Raw genomic sequence first — 18,105 nt, forward strand, 5'->3', positions numbered from 1 at the left:
GGGGGTTTTTTTTGATTTATCCAATTTTTGATGGTCAAAATTCTGTTTGCGAGGGTCGGGGTTATCTTAAAATTTCATCCTTTTTTTCCGTGTCGATATAGTTTGAATATGTTTATTAAACCAAATAAAGGGCGGGTCCATTAACGGACTCATCCTTGCTATTTTTGCCAATGAATACGTCTACTACGTTTTATCAAGATATCATAATTTTTACTCAAGTTACAGCTTGCGCAGACAGACAAACTCTCGAAATTTAACTCGTTTCGCCTTTCCAATCATTTACCCTATATCTGTTTCGGTTAGTTTTATGTGACACATACAACCGTTAGGTGAAAAAACTATTATAAGCTATAGACACATGTTGTGAGAGTATTAAAATAAATTTACTTATTCTTTTGCTCGCTATGATTGGGATACATTCATATTTATAAAATAGCCACGTTGTGTATAAGGGCACTCACACGCTCATATTCTCATTCGTGCAACACTCTATACTGGAATAAATTGTGTCGCACAAAATTTTAAGGGCAATTACACTAAGTACTTGAATCGCCACTTGTTGCGCCTTGGTACTTCATGGCGAGTGAAAACCATAGTACAAGAATGTGTATATTCTAAGCTAAATATGCATATGTATGTTTGTAACAATATCTAATTGGTTATTTTTTATGTCAACTTAAACTAGAATGTGTGGCAAAATCATTTACTCCATAAAACATATGTGAAAAGAAAGTTCAAGGCTTTTGATTCGCATACAATATACAGTTTAACTTTTATCTTCTTTTGTTGCCATGTCTGGCATTTTTGTGGACCTTTTGTAATGTTTTCTGGTCATCTGTGTTGTCTGTACTCGACGCAAATATCTTGCTCTGCACACAAATATAGACATAAGCCAGTCTATAATTGGCTTTTGTTTGGGAATAACTTGACCGTGCTTGCAAAAAAGACTTGACGAGAGTCCAGTTCATTCTGAATGAAAGGCTGCGTTTACTTGTATTTGCACTTTACCGGCAAAATCTTTCATTCCGAAGTCCGTTTTTGCCTTTGTTTCGTGCTTTTACACATGTTTCTTGTTTTGTAATTTGATGAAAATTTAATTTTTTTATTTGGTTAACTATTGTGTAAGTATGTATTTTTTACAGCTTAAGTTGAAAGTTCGTTCTACACTGTTGTTAATATAAAATAATAAATTAATTAATTATGCACTTGTTGAAAAGTCCAGGGGTGCGAAAGAAACCGCTTGAAAAAAACAAATGTCATAATTTCTTTTTATAAAAATAATTCACCAATAGGTGAGGCGATATTTCAACCCAGTAACGCGTGTAGTCTCTCAAAAAATGTTTACATTGGCTTGAGACATACTCTTGCATACAAGTAGATTTACACACATTTATCGATGATGTCGACTAATTTTATTAATTTCCTTTCTCTAACATTCTTTTTATTTTTATTCATTGATCCGATATCCATTTGATGCTCAAGCAGCACAAGGATCCATTCTAGGCCCAGACCTGTGGATCATTAGTTATGACGAAATATTAAAACTAGAAATGCCAGATGAATCGTATCTAATTGGCTATGCGGACGACATTGCAGCAGTAATCACAGCAAGGGATACAGAAGAAGCGCGAAGAAAGCTGAACCAGGTCATGATACGGACGCAAGCATGGCTCGACACACACAGCCTCCAGCTCGCTACGGAGAAAACTGAGCTACTCCAGCACGCCGCAGGCAAGGCAGCGAAGATCACGTCTCAACTGAGCCGATTAATGGCTAACATAGTAGGCCCCAGCCAAGAAAAGAGAAAGCTCCTAATGTCGACGACAATCAGCGTCCTATTATACGGAGCCGAAATCTGGGCAGACGCGCTTAAGAAGGAAAACCGGCGTAAGGCAGTGGCCAGAGTGCACCTCAGCACCCTCAGAGTTGCATCAGCCTGCAGAACAGTATCAGGCGACGCAATACTAGTTATAAGCGGCAATGCTCCAATCGACCTACTGGCATATGAAAGGAAAAAGCTGTGGGAGCTAAAGAAATCACCCGGCAATAACATGGGCGCAATACAACAAATAAAAAAAGATACGATAACATCATGGCAACAAAGATGGGAGAATGAAAGTCGCGGCAGATGGACGGCCAGGCTGATAAAGGCCTAGATTTATGGTCAAGTCGTAAATTCGGAGAAGTAGACTTTTACACAACCCAGCTGTTATCCGGCCACGGATACTTCAAAAAGTACCTCTACAGAATGGGAGAAGTCGAAGAGCCGTCATGCCTATACAACGACGCGACAGAGGACGACGCTGAACACACATTCTTTGAATGTGAGCGCTGGCAAGGAGAACGCACCGTAGTAGAAGACCTGGTCGGACCAATAAACGCCGACAATGTAATCAGCGTCATGTTGGAGAGCGAAAGAAATTGGGGGATTATCCAGAAATACGCAACAATCGTGCTACGCATCAAAAAGCGGGACCTGGACGCAGGTGCGCAGATGTAAATCTCTCAATGAGAAAAATGTACCGCCACCCTGAAGTAATGCAAACGCGGTCCCACTAGGTTCCTTAGAGGGGGGGTTTTTAGTGACCTGCAAGTGGCACACACCGCTGCTGTGACGATAGCACCGATGATGCGGAAGGCATTTTCCACCTCCTCACCCGCAAAAAAAAGAAAAAAAAAATTTGATGCTCATGCGCCTGCAACAACTACCTAAACTACGCTCCTACCAACGCGGTCTGACCTCTTATTACGTATGATGTCTATGCGTAATTTGTGCCGATACTCTTTTGGTGACGATGTATTTGACGCAATTACTTGATTTTTATGGCCTGATTAGTTTGAATTTATTTCTCCTTGTTGGCCTTAACTGTTTATGATTAATATTGCTAAAACGCAATGAACCATAATTTGCATTTGGATATTCAACTAGTTTCCTTAGCCTCCATATATATTATATGCTATATATAGTACGTATGTATGTATGTATGTATGTATATGTTCTAATTTCCGGTTGACTTTATACCATATCCATCGGTCAATATATAAGAAATCTTCATGAAATTCAAAAGAATCTCTTTAAGTAATAGTGTATTGTCTTTTCTGTGATTGTAAATAAAACGTGAAATTATCTGCTCACCGAAGTGTTCTTCCAAAACATTCATTGATTAAAGCGATGTGTGGGATGTGGCGCCGACTTGTTGAAACCAAATCTTAGTGAGACCATAAGCTTCAATTTCAGGTATCAAGTAGTCGGTTATCATGGCGCAATAATGGTCGCTATTGACGGTTACGTTGTCACCGGCATCATTTATGAAGAAACCGTTGATTCAACCGACACAAAACCTACAACAAATCGTTTGTTTTTTGGATGAAATGGCAGATCTTGAATCTCTTCACATTGCTCTTCGTCTTAAACAAGGCAAGTTCGCTTGTTTACATACGCTTTGAGCCAGCAATGGGCCTCATTGCTGATAAAAATTTAACTCAAAAACGCCTGATCCTCTTGGTACTTTTTGTTTGGGAAAGTTTAGCGGTCTCAGTTCTCGCCTTAAAATAAACAAGTTTAGTGAAAGCATCAACAAATGTATATAATTGTTACAATTACGACAATAATAAAACAAATTCGCCATACTACGCATTAAATATTAAAACAATTGCAAAACGTTCAAAATATTCGCGCAACGAGGCTTACCTATCGGCGCATTATTAACGTCACAAGCCCCAAAATTACTCATATAAATTTCACCGAAATTCCAACAATAAAATCGAGTAGCATAATTGCTTTTGAGCAAAGCAGAATGCGAACGATGCGCGCCAAAGCGACGAGAGCGAGAGTGAAAACAACACGAAAAACGAAAATAACAAAAACGTCAAATATTAGTAGCAGTACCAAAACAGCCAATGCAAATAATACAAATAAAACGATAAGGTAAAATACCAAAATTCTTTGTTTTTATTAGCACAATTTGTATTAACTGCTTCTGGTCGTTGGCTAGCGGTACTGCTGCATGCCTACTGCACGCATATAGCTATCACAGCCTTCATCTTTGCAATAGTGGCGACTACTGGCAGTTTGGAGAATATTATTGATGGTGACGCTTGTGGTATGCCAGAAGAGTCTGAGGAGCGCGATTATATCGCCCATCATTTTGTTAAGTTAATTTACCCACAATTAATACCAAAATTGGTCCTTGGTCTTAATAAATTCCCTCTGAGGGGAACAGTTTAAACTCTGCGAATTCGCTATATATTTCTATACCACTTTTATAGCTTAATTCAACCTTACAAAATGGACGCGGATATGACAATGACCAGCTACAACCGTCACAACCAGAGAGAGACTCTAGCTTTACTGACGGCAAAGAGCTCACTCGACCTTTTGCTGTCGATCGTGGGCAATAGGGTTTTGCGACAGCGAATGAACTAATCATATCCCAGCACCAGCCAAGCTTCCGCGACTTCCAGCTATCTAGTAGTAGTTCTGATGCGTTCCAATTCAATTGATTGTGAGGCTAGGAAACCTTTCAATGCAAGCTCACTAGCTTTGTTATCGAAGCAGGTTTCACTCCATCGAAGTAAACCTGCCACTACCTCAATGACTGCAACTGAACTTGATGTATAATTTCTAACAATATACCCATCCATCAAACTTCCGCTAAAATTTTTTCCAATCCACAAAGAAGCACACTATCGTCTCCTCCAGCGGCTCTCTTCCATATATGTGGGCAGTGAAAAGCCAGAGTTTATATTTGGTGACTCCACTATCCAAAAGTTCCGATATGAAGTCAAAGGCTTATAAGATTATCGAATGTTCAAGCACATGTTCATTTAGAATCCCAGATCCACTGAGTCTAATACCAATTTTGCGGTACAACTTCCGAATATACAGGGTGCGGCAGTCAATACTGCAATTATAAATAGCGCGCAGGAGCGTAGGAGTGGTGGGGGGCGAGCAGCCAAGGTCACCATTGTGTTGTCCTATTCATAGCATTTCAGTAGACATGGAGCCGTGGACTAAGCAACAACGTTCGTTTGCCGTGAAAGCTTTTTATCAAAGTGGTAGCTATGTAAAACGAAAGAGAGCGATCTGTTACCGTGAATGCTGAGCGCTATTCGACAATGTTAAGGACATTCTTCATTCCTCAGCTTCGGCAACATGAGGTGAATGAAGAAACATTGTTTCAACAAGATGGAGCAACAAGTCACACAGCCCGCGTGAGCATGAATGTTCTTAACGGAGTTTTTCCAAACCGAGTGATTTCCCGCAATGGCCCGATTCCGTGGCCGCCCCGTTCACCAGACCTCACTGCGTGTGATTTTTTCTTGTGGGGTTATCTAAAAAGTAAAGTGTACGAAGAAAGACCTCATACTGTTGGTGAACTGAAGGCAAGAATCCGGCTAGAAATTGAGAGAATTCCTCAGCCTATGCTTCGTGATGTTATGAACAGCTTCGCAAATCGCCTGCGCGAATGCCGTGCACGGGAAGGCCGCCATCTTGCTGATGTTATTTTCAAACAGTGATTATTTTCAATGTTTCTTAAATGCTTTTTAATGTAGAAAAATATTTTATGAATATAATTTTGATATCTATGTCCGTGTTTTTTTTACACCTACTTCAAAAATGCGGGATTGACTGCCGCACCCTGTACATCCATATCTTTGGACGCCTTATGGTATTAAGTGTGGTATGCATATTTTTTAAGAACAACTATCATCATATTTAACAGCTTCACAAACCGAAGCGGGTCTTCGCTTGCTCAAGAATTACGTCAAACCTTCCCTGTGTTTGTTGATTCCTCTGATTACATATCAAAATTTTGGTCTTGTATTCTGAATAAGTGCAACAGTAGAATATGTCTCATAAATTCAGTAATCGCTAAACTCAAAATGCATCATTTTATTTTTCCTCGCTCCTAGATTGTTTAAAAATCTATTATCATAGTACTGCCGACGATTCTGTTTAAAGAAAATTGTGAGAAAGTCAATAGTCATTTCAGTTCTTAGCACGCCTTAACATATACCAGCCACATGCATTCAATGCTTTACTGCTCAGTTGTTGCTTGATGTTGCACAATTTTTAACTAGAGAAGGAGCTGTTACTATTCAGAAGTGTGTTTGGATATTTTAGTGTATGCTATGCCTTGCTTGCATTCCTTAATGTATATGCAAATCAAATTTATTGCCTGCCTCAACTGCCAAAACAACCACAGCAAGGAATGAAAATAGAGCAGCGAGGATACTAAGAGCATGATTCTTTACTGAAAAGAAAGATTGAATCTTTGCATATGCTTCACTTGATTGTATATGGTAAATTTTGTGTTGTCATGCATACAGATCCCAACACTCTTTACCATATGTAAATATTTCTATATACGCCGACTTTTACGACTGATGCGATGAAATGTGGCTACTGAAGCATGAAAAATTCGCTAAACTGGCAGCTTTCTTATTATTTACATATTTAGCAATTATATATATCTTAAATATCAAGAACAAAGTTTTATTTGAAAATTGTTTTCTAAATCTCTTTATAACAACTAATTTTTTTTTAAATCAAAACATTTTAGAAGTGAAAATTTTATATTTACACCATATGTACGGACGCACCAGCTCATATTCTCGTATATTGTGTCTCATAAACTGACAAGGTCAATTACAGTAACTGTTTGAATACCCACTTGTTGCGCGTTAATACTTCATGGATAACTTATATATGGTCATTATAACTAGTATATGAAAGACTCATTTACTTCATAAAAATATATCTGAACAGAAACTTCAAGGCTTTTTGATATAGTACATACAAGTATAAAATAGTTTAACCTTGACCTTGTTTTGTTGCCATTTCTGGCATTTTTGTAGTCCATTTGTGCTGTGGTTTGATCGACTGTGCTGTTATGACTCGACGTAAATATCCTGCTTTGCACACACATGTAGCCATTAGTAAGTCTGCCATTGGTTTTTGTTTAGGTATGACTTGAAGTTGCTTGTACAAAAAACTTGTCGAGTGTTCAGCTTATCCAGAATAAAAGCCTACGTTTACTTGTATTTATAAAATACTTATGTTTATATTTACTTGCGACATTTTGAGACTAAATTTGTCATTCCGAAGCCCGTTTTTGATTTTATTTTGTGATTTTATACATGTTTTTTTCTTTATGATCAAATGCAAGCTTAAGAAATTTTATAAAATATTTGTATAAGGTTCATTTTTTTTAAACAAACCAATGTTACCGACAACCGACAACAACCGACTTTAAATTTTTTTAAACTTTATATATAATAATTAATTTACAATGATTTAAGCTATACATACTATTATATACATAGAGGAGATGATCTTGAACCCAGTAAATCTAAACCCGTATATTCCTAGTAACTCAAAACTTGTTTACTTTGGTTTAAGACATATTCATAAAGTAAAGATTTACTTAGATCGTACACCACTGTCTTGCACACAAGTTAGATTTACATGCATGCATGTACTGTTGATGTCCACTAATTTTTACCAATTTTTTTTCTCTTCAATTGCTCTATCCCTTTCAGACCTAGCTTAATCAATTGTGAGATCTGCTATTTTTTGCCTTCAATGACGTTCAAATATTATTTTATAGCTTTGTTACCGATATGTAATGATTGTGCGTTCTCTTGTGGTCTCACTCTAAACAAAAGAAAACTAAAAAACTGCACAAAAGAAACAAAAGAGTCAGCTGATTGAGAGCGTCATCCGATAAGTGTAAACATGCGGCCATGTGAGTGAGTATTTATTTATTTGTTTTACATAAATTTAAATCATAAGTAGTGAATTGTGTTGATAAATAGTAAGTGTGTTCGATCTTGTCACAATATAATGTTGAATTGTTTAACATTTTCAGGCAGCTAGGTGTTAGTAAAGTTGACATATCACAATTGTGCTGTATAGGCACAGCATGTTTTTTTGATGTTAACTCACGTTTGTGCTATCTTACATTTTTTTACAGGAAAATACTTTGATTTGAATAATGATAACGACGTTCAAGCTGCATTAGACCTCTTAAACGATCTTCTGATGCAGATTTCAGTGACGATAATGATATTGATGATGAAACTTGGGTACCATTCAACATTTTCCCAGAATCTCCAGCTAGTGATGAAGATGATAATGAGAATGCAACTGCATCTGCGACTGCATCAGCAATTTCTCAGGACGATTCAAGTGTAGCAGCTCCGCAAACATCACGGCCAATCATTATTTCTAATATTTTGTTAAATGCAGCACAGCCATCATCTATCAGAAATGTTTCACTAAATACGACTCAGTCATGCACTTCCACAAGTAATACAGCGAAAAGACGCCAATGGAAAAGTGCTCCATTTGATTGCAACGATCTACCCATTGCATCTGGTTGTCAAAACATTGGAGTACTTCAAGAATTACTTCCCAGAATCGCATTACGACGATGCTATAAAATTTACAAAAATGTACGTTATGAGCACACGTGGGCAGGAAGTTCGATATCAACAAGCCGATTTTAAACGATTTTATGGATGCACAATGATAATGGGGTGTCTTGGATTTCCGAAAATAAGAATGTACTGGTCACATGAATGCCACATTCCTGCAATTTACAATTCAATGTCACGTGACAAATTTTTGCAAACGCGATCGGACATTCACTTTGCAGATGTTTCTGTGCCAGACCCCTGTAACAAATTATGGCGTGTACAACCTGTGATCGATTTAGTAAGAAACCGTTGCAATAATTTGCAACTGAAATAACACAGTATTCAATGGATGAACAAGTTATTCCATTTACTGGAAGATGCCCACGAACGGTGCAATGCGTCAAACAATTCGATCAAAACCAAGACTGTTTTCTTGATCTACGGCTGGACTATTCAACTCATGGATGGAGTCTAAAAGAGATGCCAAATTAGCCGGCCTGCATAAGTCCAAAGTTAAGCCCTTTTTAACGTTCAAAATGGAACTGGGAACAGTACTGGCGGGATATTATCAAGCTCCTGACTATGTTGACCGTTAAAAGTCGATGAAAATATGTATGGAACGAAGTATCGACCACATGACGTGCCTGACGACGTAAGATTTGATCGCTACGATCATTGGCCCTCATTCGCAGATGAGGCATCTAGAGTTTGCCGCAATAATTGCGGTAGTCGGACAAGAGGACGATGCCAAGAATGCCACGTCAGCCTTGGTCTAGCAAAAAACAAGGATTGTTTTGAACAGTACCACACAAAAGACTAATTATGTTCCTTATTAATTAGCTATTTTATTCCTAAGGCAATGAAGTACCTAACATTTTTTTCTATTAATGCACTGAATTTTCGGCATGACTTTTTGTTTATTTTTTTTTTCAATAAAAGAGAAAACGAAATGTTATTTTTGTGTCTTATTTCTTGGAGAAATTTTTTAGCCTAAGGCCTAGGTATCACAATTGTGCGATGTCCTTTTTCCAAAAAAACTCATTACAGTCATGTTCATCATGTAATATGTGATCAAGAAATGCAAAACTTTCTTTCAGATAGGTGATTTCAGTGGAATTAGAAGGAATCAAAAGCATTGGTCTGAAAGGGCTATTCCTATTCATTCTTCCAAAATCCTGTTACGTTTGATGTCTTTGCGTAATTTATGCCAATTTTTTTAAGGTGACGATGTAATTTGGTGCCATTGCTATTGGTTTTTATGACTGGACAGGATTTAATTTATCGCTGCTTGCTTATCATATCTGTCTTAGAGATGAAAAATTATGGAGTGTTGCTCGAGATGTTCGGGATGACGCATCTAAGAACCTATTACCTGAGAAAGGTGAGTATGAAATTAGAAAAGAGCAAAAGCCATTTGGAACATTTAAACCAGATAACTTTAATATTATCATATGTATGTAGGATTGGGACGCAGTGGCATCACTTTTCGATATCTCTTAATAATAAACAGTACGAAATCCCTCTACACTTTAGTAATTTGGCAACACTGCCAACCATTTTGACGAACGATCGTTAAGTTTGACCGGATCGCCTTCGGTGCCGAAACACATTACATATAAAGTCGCCACCACGCCAGCATCATTTATTCGAAGATATGTGTACATACAGTTGATATAAATTGTACTTAATAATTTTCATAAAGTGAATTTGTAACAAAGATACACATAAAAATGATAAAAGTTATATTTAATTGCAATACAATAAATTTAATAAACTGAACTTTTTTAAAAGAAGAAACCCACATGTATTCAGAAGAATGCCTCAAGAAAATTTTGTTGAGCAAATAGTTCATATTTATTTGGTACTCAGTAATCTGCTATTGAAATAAATTTTGTTGATGATACTCGTACATATACATACATATACATCCTGCATCAAGTCACAAGGCGTAAAGTTCAGTTAGGTTACTTTCATATTATTTATGGTGACCAATGAAGGTCACGCCCAAAGAATCGAAGATATTTTGAAGAGTGTTTTGAGTCTTAAACCCGTGAAGTGTCGATTAATGTCAAAACCACAATACACCATATCGTATTGCTTTGAGTCTTTGCGAGCCTGTTGCCAAAAATTGGACTTATATTGCTCTACAACCACAGTACTTACCACATTTGCCTCTATGCGTCTTCTGGCTATTCAGCAAACTCAAAAGTCCATTACAGGGCCGCTGTCCTTACACGAGTGAGGAGATAGAAACACTATCGATGTAAAGGTTATATCGTGGAAGACTATGCCGACTGTTTGGAGGAATCGAAAAAGCATTGACAAAAGTGCGTTTTAACGGGCGGGGATTACTTGGAATGAGATTAAATTTGGAAGAATAAATAAATAATTCACATTTTACAAATATAGTATATTCAGCTTACTTTTCGATTACAGTAGTATGTATCGTCACGCAATTGCAAAATAACGGATGATCCAAAAATCGAATTTATGTTTGTTTTATTGGTTATAATTCAATACATCATATTGCATACATATGGCATAATTTTTTAGTTTTCCGCTCATATAACTAATATATAACCATTTTATAACCACAACTCAAATTTTGTTTCAATATGAGGCGTTTCTATTATATCGTGTTTCCTTCGCCTGTAAACTTATGGAAAGTGACGTTACCTTATTTTTCATTTGAGGTGACAATATGGTATTTTATGCCACTTTTATGCCCATAGTAAGAAAGTAGTACTTATTGTATCATCAAATACGGTATGACAGGTAGTATGAGTAATTATTACCTCGGTTAAAAGAGATCTCGCAATAAAACTCATTTTTAAAACACTTTCGTTCGTAACTGCATAGTATTTTGAAAGAAAAAAATATACGCAAAATAGTTTCCCTTGAAATACTTAAAAAGGCAAGAAGCTATTCTGCAAAAGCTGATATGTCTACTTACATAGCTAGTTGAGTGAATTTTTTTAATTGATTAAAATGAATTATGTGCTTGTAAGAGCACATAACTCAACTTTAGTGTTGAGTTGTTTAGTCGAAGAGACCGACTCTTCCTTTTTGGCTTAAGAGATTTTATGGACGCAAATTTCAATTATAATTTAATTCAGGGAGGCTTTTTGATGTTATTGGTAACTTCCCTTTTGACGTTGACAACAACCATCACGATTAAGCTTACCGAGTTTTATCAGCCCCAAATTTTTCGCTAGCAAAGTTGGGATCTCATGACGGAAAACACTATGTAAAATAGCCAAGCCAAACTCAAACAAAGAGTAGCAACAAATGCGTTAATGAATATTTACCGGATATTTTAGCGTTGGGAAGCTTTTTAAATATTAGTGTATATGAATGATTTAATATTATTATGCTAATAAATGAATATGTAAATAGAGAAACAATTATTGAGTCATTTCATCTACAAGTAAGAGGCATTGGATTTATTGAAAAAGCTTTTATGAGTTCTATATGTGGTAGAGAGTTAATTAAACTAATGTAATTTAAGATATTGTGAAGAAAATATTTTGCACCAAAATTGGTGTTCAGAACTTAGTTTGCAATGAGCGCAATTGTGTTTAACGAAGATTGGTATTAAGCCCATTGATCAATTTCTCCACTGAAAATATCGAATATATACATCTTATGTATGATTATTTCACCAAACAAGCTTCAACGCACCCTTCGTATTTTAAAACGACGCTTACTGCCTTATCGCTTATGCCAATTCTGGTAATATATTCGGAAGCCTCTTAAATTCTGGTTCACTGTCTCTTAATTCGTTGAACAATGTCAATGCCGTCGTATATCTCATACAGCTCATCGTTCTATCGAATGCGATATTCGCTGTCGCCAACACATAAAGGACCATAAATCTTTCGCAGAACCTTTCTCTCGAAAATTTCTTAACGTCGACTCATCAGATGTTGCCATCGTCCATGCCTCTGCACCATATAGCAGGACGAGAATAATGAGTGACTTATATAGTTTGTTTTTTGCCAAAGAAAAATAGTTATAGTAAGTTAATTAGTAGTAGTACAAGGCAATAAATCAATAATGTTAACTTTGTTTTCGTTATCGTATTCTTTTTGAACAATGGATATTATTTAAAAAGCTGCTATAAATATTAGCCAAAAAGTTTCCTTCCAAAGAAAAGCATTGTATCACCAACGTTAACGCGACGCAGTTTTTCGAAAAAGTAAGTGATTTCACTTTTCTTTGGCCCAAATGATGGTTTTCACTGATTCTTTCGATATTCCAACGATGCCAGTAAGATCTTTGACTGTTAATTGTCGATTTTCAAGCACCAATCCCATTATTTATTGTTGGTTGATAATCACTTGATGTTGGCCGTCCTGGACGTGGTTCGTCGTTAATAATCTGAATAATTTGTACTAATCACAATCACTTGCTCGTGACAAACAGTTATCACCAAGGCATTTCCCACTATTCGGAACGTTTCGGCACAAGGAATTGGATCCCTCTCATAAAATTTAATGAAACATTCTTTGTTGAATAATTTCACTAATCGTAAAAATCGCCGACTGCACTATGTTCGTCAGAAAGACAAGCGTATACTAAAAATAATCATTAGTTTGATGTGACATTTGGCACAGATGTCTCTGAAAGTCATACCAACATAGAAAAAAAGTATTTCGCGCAAATTTTAAATTAAAAAGTCTTATTTCTTTCTGCTCACAGTATTATGTATGTAAAAAACGTATCCAGTCAACAATCTGCATCCTAAGAAAAATGTCTTACTAATTTGTTTAAACACGTTGTTTGAATATTATGTGCCAAACTTCATGAAGATGTATTTGCAAATATAAGGGTTTTCAATACAAGCTCTTGATTCTGATCGCTCAGTTTGCATGGCAGCTATGTATTCGTCGAGGTATTCGAGCTGAAAAATTTCATCGGAGATGGTAGCGTTGCCTTGCGCAACGATCCATGTTAAATTCTGAGAACATTAAATCTCCGAAACAAGAACTTGATACTCATCGATCAGTTTCAATTGCTGCTATATGGTATAGTGATAGTGACTGACAGCTGAGTTGTTTGAGGAGAAAAGGATTTGAACAAAATTTCAAATCGTTATTTAAGTTGCTAGTTCCCATATACACAGACAGATGGACAGACATTGGAACATAGCTACAACCGACTAAGTTCGTTGCGCTGGTACGTGGTGACTCTTAGTTTATAGAACTACTTATAACACAATTAAACTCTTCCAAGAACACGTATTCAACTAACTCGTAAATTAACATATATTTTATTTTATTTCATTCATTTCAAATATTTATTGAAACAATTAAAAACAGAAAAAAATTATCCTAAATTATAGTTTTTTATTTATTAGGTGCAATGAGTAAAACATAAATTAGCTTTTCTGTGCTTACACAAAATTCTTATACAACTTTAACGTGTTTTCCTCAAAACTAAATTTTATACCAAGCTCAAAAATTCCTCACAGAATTGTTGTGATTGAAGCTCCACTCTCTACTTTTTGAGCAAAATTCCAAAGCTTTGTCTGGCGTTTCGTTAATTATCGAATTTAATTTGTGATCTTTTGTGTTCTTTCTTTAGTTCATATATACATATGTACAAGGTCTGTCGCAAAAGAAACGGGACTGTCAAAAAAACAACAAAAATATTAATTAATATTTTTCAAAAGTTATATTTTTTATTCAAAGTAGTTTCCTTGTGCTTCGATACAGTGTTTAGTCCGGTCAATTAGCATTTCAAATGAGTGTTTAAGGTCATTTTTCGGAATGCTCTTGAGAATATCGGTCGTCGCCTTTTGGATAGCTGAAATGTACTGAAACCAGTGTCCTTTCATGGGCAAATGAAGTTTTACAAATTGGTAAAAATCACAGGGTGCCAGATCAGGTGAGTAGGGTGAGTGATTAATGGTTAATATGGAGTTTTTTGTCAAAAAATCAGTGACAAGCGTCGACGCCAAGACTCTGCCTCACGGTATTGTGGTCGAGCACGACGAATGCGTGACAAAAGACGCTTCATAACACCAAGGTAAAACACAGCATTAATCGTTTGGCCAGGTGGGACGAACTCTCGGTGTACAAAACCCTCGGAATTGTGAAAACAAATCAGCATTGTCTTTATTTTTGACTTCTGAAGACGACCGACTTCTGATCGTCACAGAGGTCCTCGCGACCTTCTTGGAATCGCTTAAACCACTCATGCACATTACTACGAGATAGGCACTGACCACCAACTTTTTTCATCATTTGAAATGTTTCAGTAAACGTTTTCCCAAGTTTAAAACAAAACTTAATATTTGCTCTTTGTTAAAAATGCATTTTACGACCGATGACCAAAAGCTGCTGTCACTTTTTGATCGATAACATCGGTTGTAGTTATCCAATTGTCTTAAAATTTTTACGAAATGTCAACAAGAGATCAAACTTTTTATTTCATATACCCACCAATGGGTGGCGCCACCAGAAACAGTTATATTTAAAATGTTCTGTTTCGTTTGCGACCGACCTTGTGTATACGTTGAACAGGTATATTAAGTTTAGCACGATATTTGTCACATTTAGACGGTGAAGTATACATTATTTTTGTGACGAGCTGAGTCAATTTAGCCATGTCCGTCTAATCGAAATAAATATTTTTCATTTTAAGAGACACATTTACGAAATTTGACTCGGACAACCGCTAGAGACAATGGTGCAATCGCAGAAGAAATTGCTTAAATCAGATCACTTAAGCATTTAGATATCGCACAAACTGAAAGCTTTGAATAAAGTTATTGTAGAAAATCGTGTTTGTGAAGAGTATATAGCCTCGGATAGCATTTTTCCTTGTTTGCTGAAATATTTGTATCTTCATCTTTTATTTTTGTTGAGAATAAAAATTGTAAAAAATTGTATTCAAAAGCTTTATCTAAAAGAACTCCGAAACACACACTTTTTAAGGAGTCATACAACTACTACGTGTGTCCTTTACGCAAGCACTAAGATTTTCTATAAATAATACCAAATAAATATACGTATATAATCGAGTATGTATGCAAGAAAATGTTTATGTTAACATATAAGTGAACACGGGCTTGAACTTCGAAATTAATCCATTCATCTCAATATACGTGATTTTACTCATTTATGGCCTGTAGGGTGCCTGCAGAGTCAAACTTTAAAGCCGAGCCGAGCGTAAATTGCGTGTTTTGTAAATGGAAAAATGCGTTCGGTACTAGGTACTAGATCTCTACCATGCACATATGCAAACGCAATAACGTTTATTCAAGCACCAATAGACCAGTAAATAAACCAATTTTCACATGAAATTTCTTCTTTCCTTCCGTGCACTTTTCAACTTATTCTAGCCTCCACACTTCACATATTTATACGTGTGTGTTGCGGTGGAAAATTAAACATAACTACTGGCATTATATATATATTTTAATATAAGACACATCTAGGATAGTCAAAAATTACAATAAAGAATTGTGTTAATATAAGTACTTTAAGTTAAATTATTAAACCACAGGAAGTTGTCGGACCACTGCGGCATATTTTAAGCTGAAGTCCTTGCTGTTGTGAAAGCCCTGGAGCTGGCCTCTAATGCACCAGCAAGCAGCAATCATCATAACCTCTTATCGTATATCGGACTGAAGTATCTTGGGAAGCAGGGCAACAGTGGAAAGTGTAGTCAAAAGAAAGCAACTTCATTTCAACTGGGTGCCAGGTCGCAAAAGCATCGAGATTTTTCCACTGAGTGGATGAGATTACCAAGAATGGTGTACGGCTAACATCCACACAGATTTATTTCACACTGTTTCGGCAGAACATCTAAAGCTAATTATGTGCCAGAGAGATCATGCAGCTCCACAAGTTACTCACACTAAGTCCACAGTAGTTTTGTCTAGTCTGATGCGATTTGCACAAAAATGCCTTTTCATGTCAGCACATTTGCTTTGCAGTTTCCAGCGACGGAGCTATGGCTGGTTAACTTAACAAGTATGACAACGAGGTAACCTGAAGTTATTGCTGGTGGGGCCAGGTTCTCCTTGACTAATCTTGAATACCCTATCAGCGTCTTGTAGATCAGTATTGTCGCTCTGCTCTCGACTGGTAAATATATAATGAGTGTTTGTATTAGTCATGTGGTTTACTCTTTTCAGAATTGGTACCTCTGGTAGCTCTTGCTTGATTCATACCCAGTTTGGAATGCCATTTCATAACAACAGAATTACTTCAAAACCACGTTGCAAACTGTGCAGATTTATTACAAAAAATAATGGTTAATCACTCAGCAAAGTCGGTAAGTCGAACAATTATGGATTAGTTTTGGATCGCGTTCACAATAATGGATAATGGACATCGTTAAAGACATACGCCCACCTGGATTTCGGACAAAATTTACCTCAAATAAAAATAATTCCAAAGATAGTACAAAAGTAGATCTTAAGAGTTTGAACAATGTTGTTTATTTTACTGTTGTAGTCGCTTTGTTTTTAATGTCGTCGTAGCAGATAGTAAGCTTTGTGTTGTTTTCCGGAATTTTTTTACCAAAATGCGTTCAATTAGCGCATATTTACAATTATTTTTAGAAGTGTGCTTGTTAGCGCTTTTTTAAATATACGCGAGATGTACTATTCTCGTAAGTTGCATACTTCTACCACTATTTGTAAAAGTTACGTATCCGCCGCGAATGTCACGTGTATACCTTTTAATTTACTGCCAGATTTTGTAAGTTTCGTACAGAATTATAGTTTTGCACATATGTGTATGTGCGCTCAACTAAGTCATGACCTAATTTCTATTGGTTTGAAAACAACAATATGTATCTGACCAACAAAGTTGCAAGGGGTGGCAATCAAATCAAAGTTTTCTTTCCAAACTAAATAATTTTCATTTGCCGCCGCAACGGTTGTGCTCTGCTACAAGTGTTGTTTTGCTTTAGGTGGACAAATAATGAGAAGAGAATTTAGTTAGATCCATCTAAAAGAAATGTTAGCTCTTCCTTACTTGTGTATTTTATGTTTAGACTGAGTGGTAGTGACTGAATGGGGTAAGGGTAAATACTTACGACGTCATAAACACCAAGGGCTGCTCTGCTTAGGTGTATGGAAAAAAAATATATACAAATTCAAATATATTTTTTCATAATAAGCCACGTATATAGTTAGATATGTTCTGCAATGAACATTTTTAATTTTTGCGGCAGCGGCTGCTGGGATTTAATTGCATTTTTTCGTGTGTACTATCCGTCCTTGTAATTGTGTTTTTATTAGCGGCTAGAAATTACGTATGAACAAAGCAATACATATAATATATGCAGGAGCGCAAAAGGCATTCATATGCAATACTATGTGCAAAAATCGCTTCTTGTAACCACTTTCGCTCATGCTCATATACGAAAGCATCGCTTTCTTTCTTTTTTTAACCTCTTTACAACAATTCACTTCGTTTCAGCCTTAACTCAGTTTACGTGTTTTTCTTCTGCAGTTTGTTAGTTACTTTCGTTGAAAACCAGAACAAAGTATAATAACTTTGCCACGAAGTTTTTAACACCCATTAGAAAAGATAGGAGACTCTTTAGGGTATGCATATGTATGTATATAGATGATCAGCGCGACTAGCTGATTCGATTTTGCCATGTCTGTTTGGTGTTCGTCTGCATATCGGTATAAGAAATTGTGCCTTAGTTATTGAT

This window comes from Bactrocera neohumeralis, chromosome 3, assembly GCF_024586455.1.
Source record: "Bactrocera neohumeralis isolate Rockhampton chromosome 3, APGP_CSIRO_Bneo_wtdbg2-racon-allhic-juicebox.fasta_v2, whole genome shotgun sequence".
NCBI classification, from domain to species: domain Eukaryota; kingdom Metazoa; phylum Arthropoda; class Insecta; order Diptera; family Tephritidae; genus Bactrocera; species Bactrocera neohumeralis.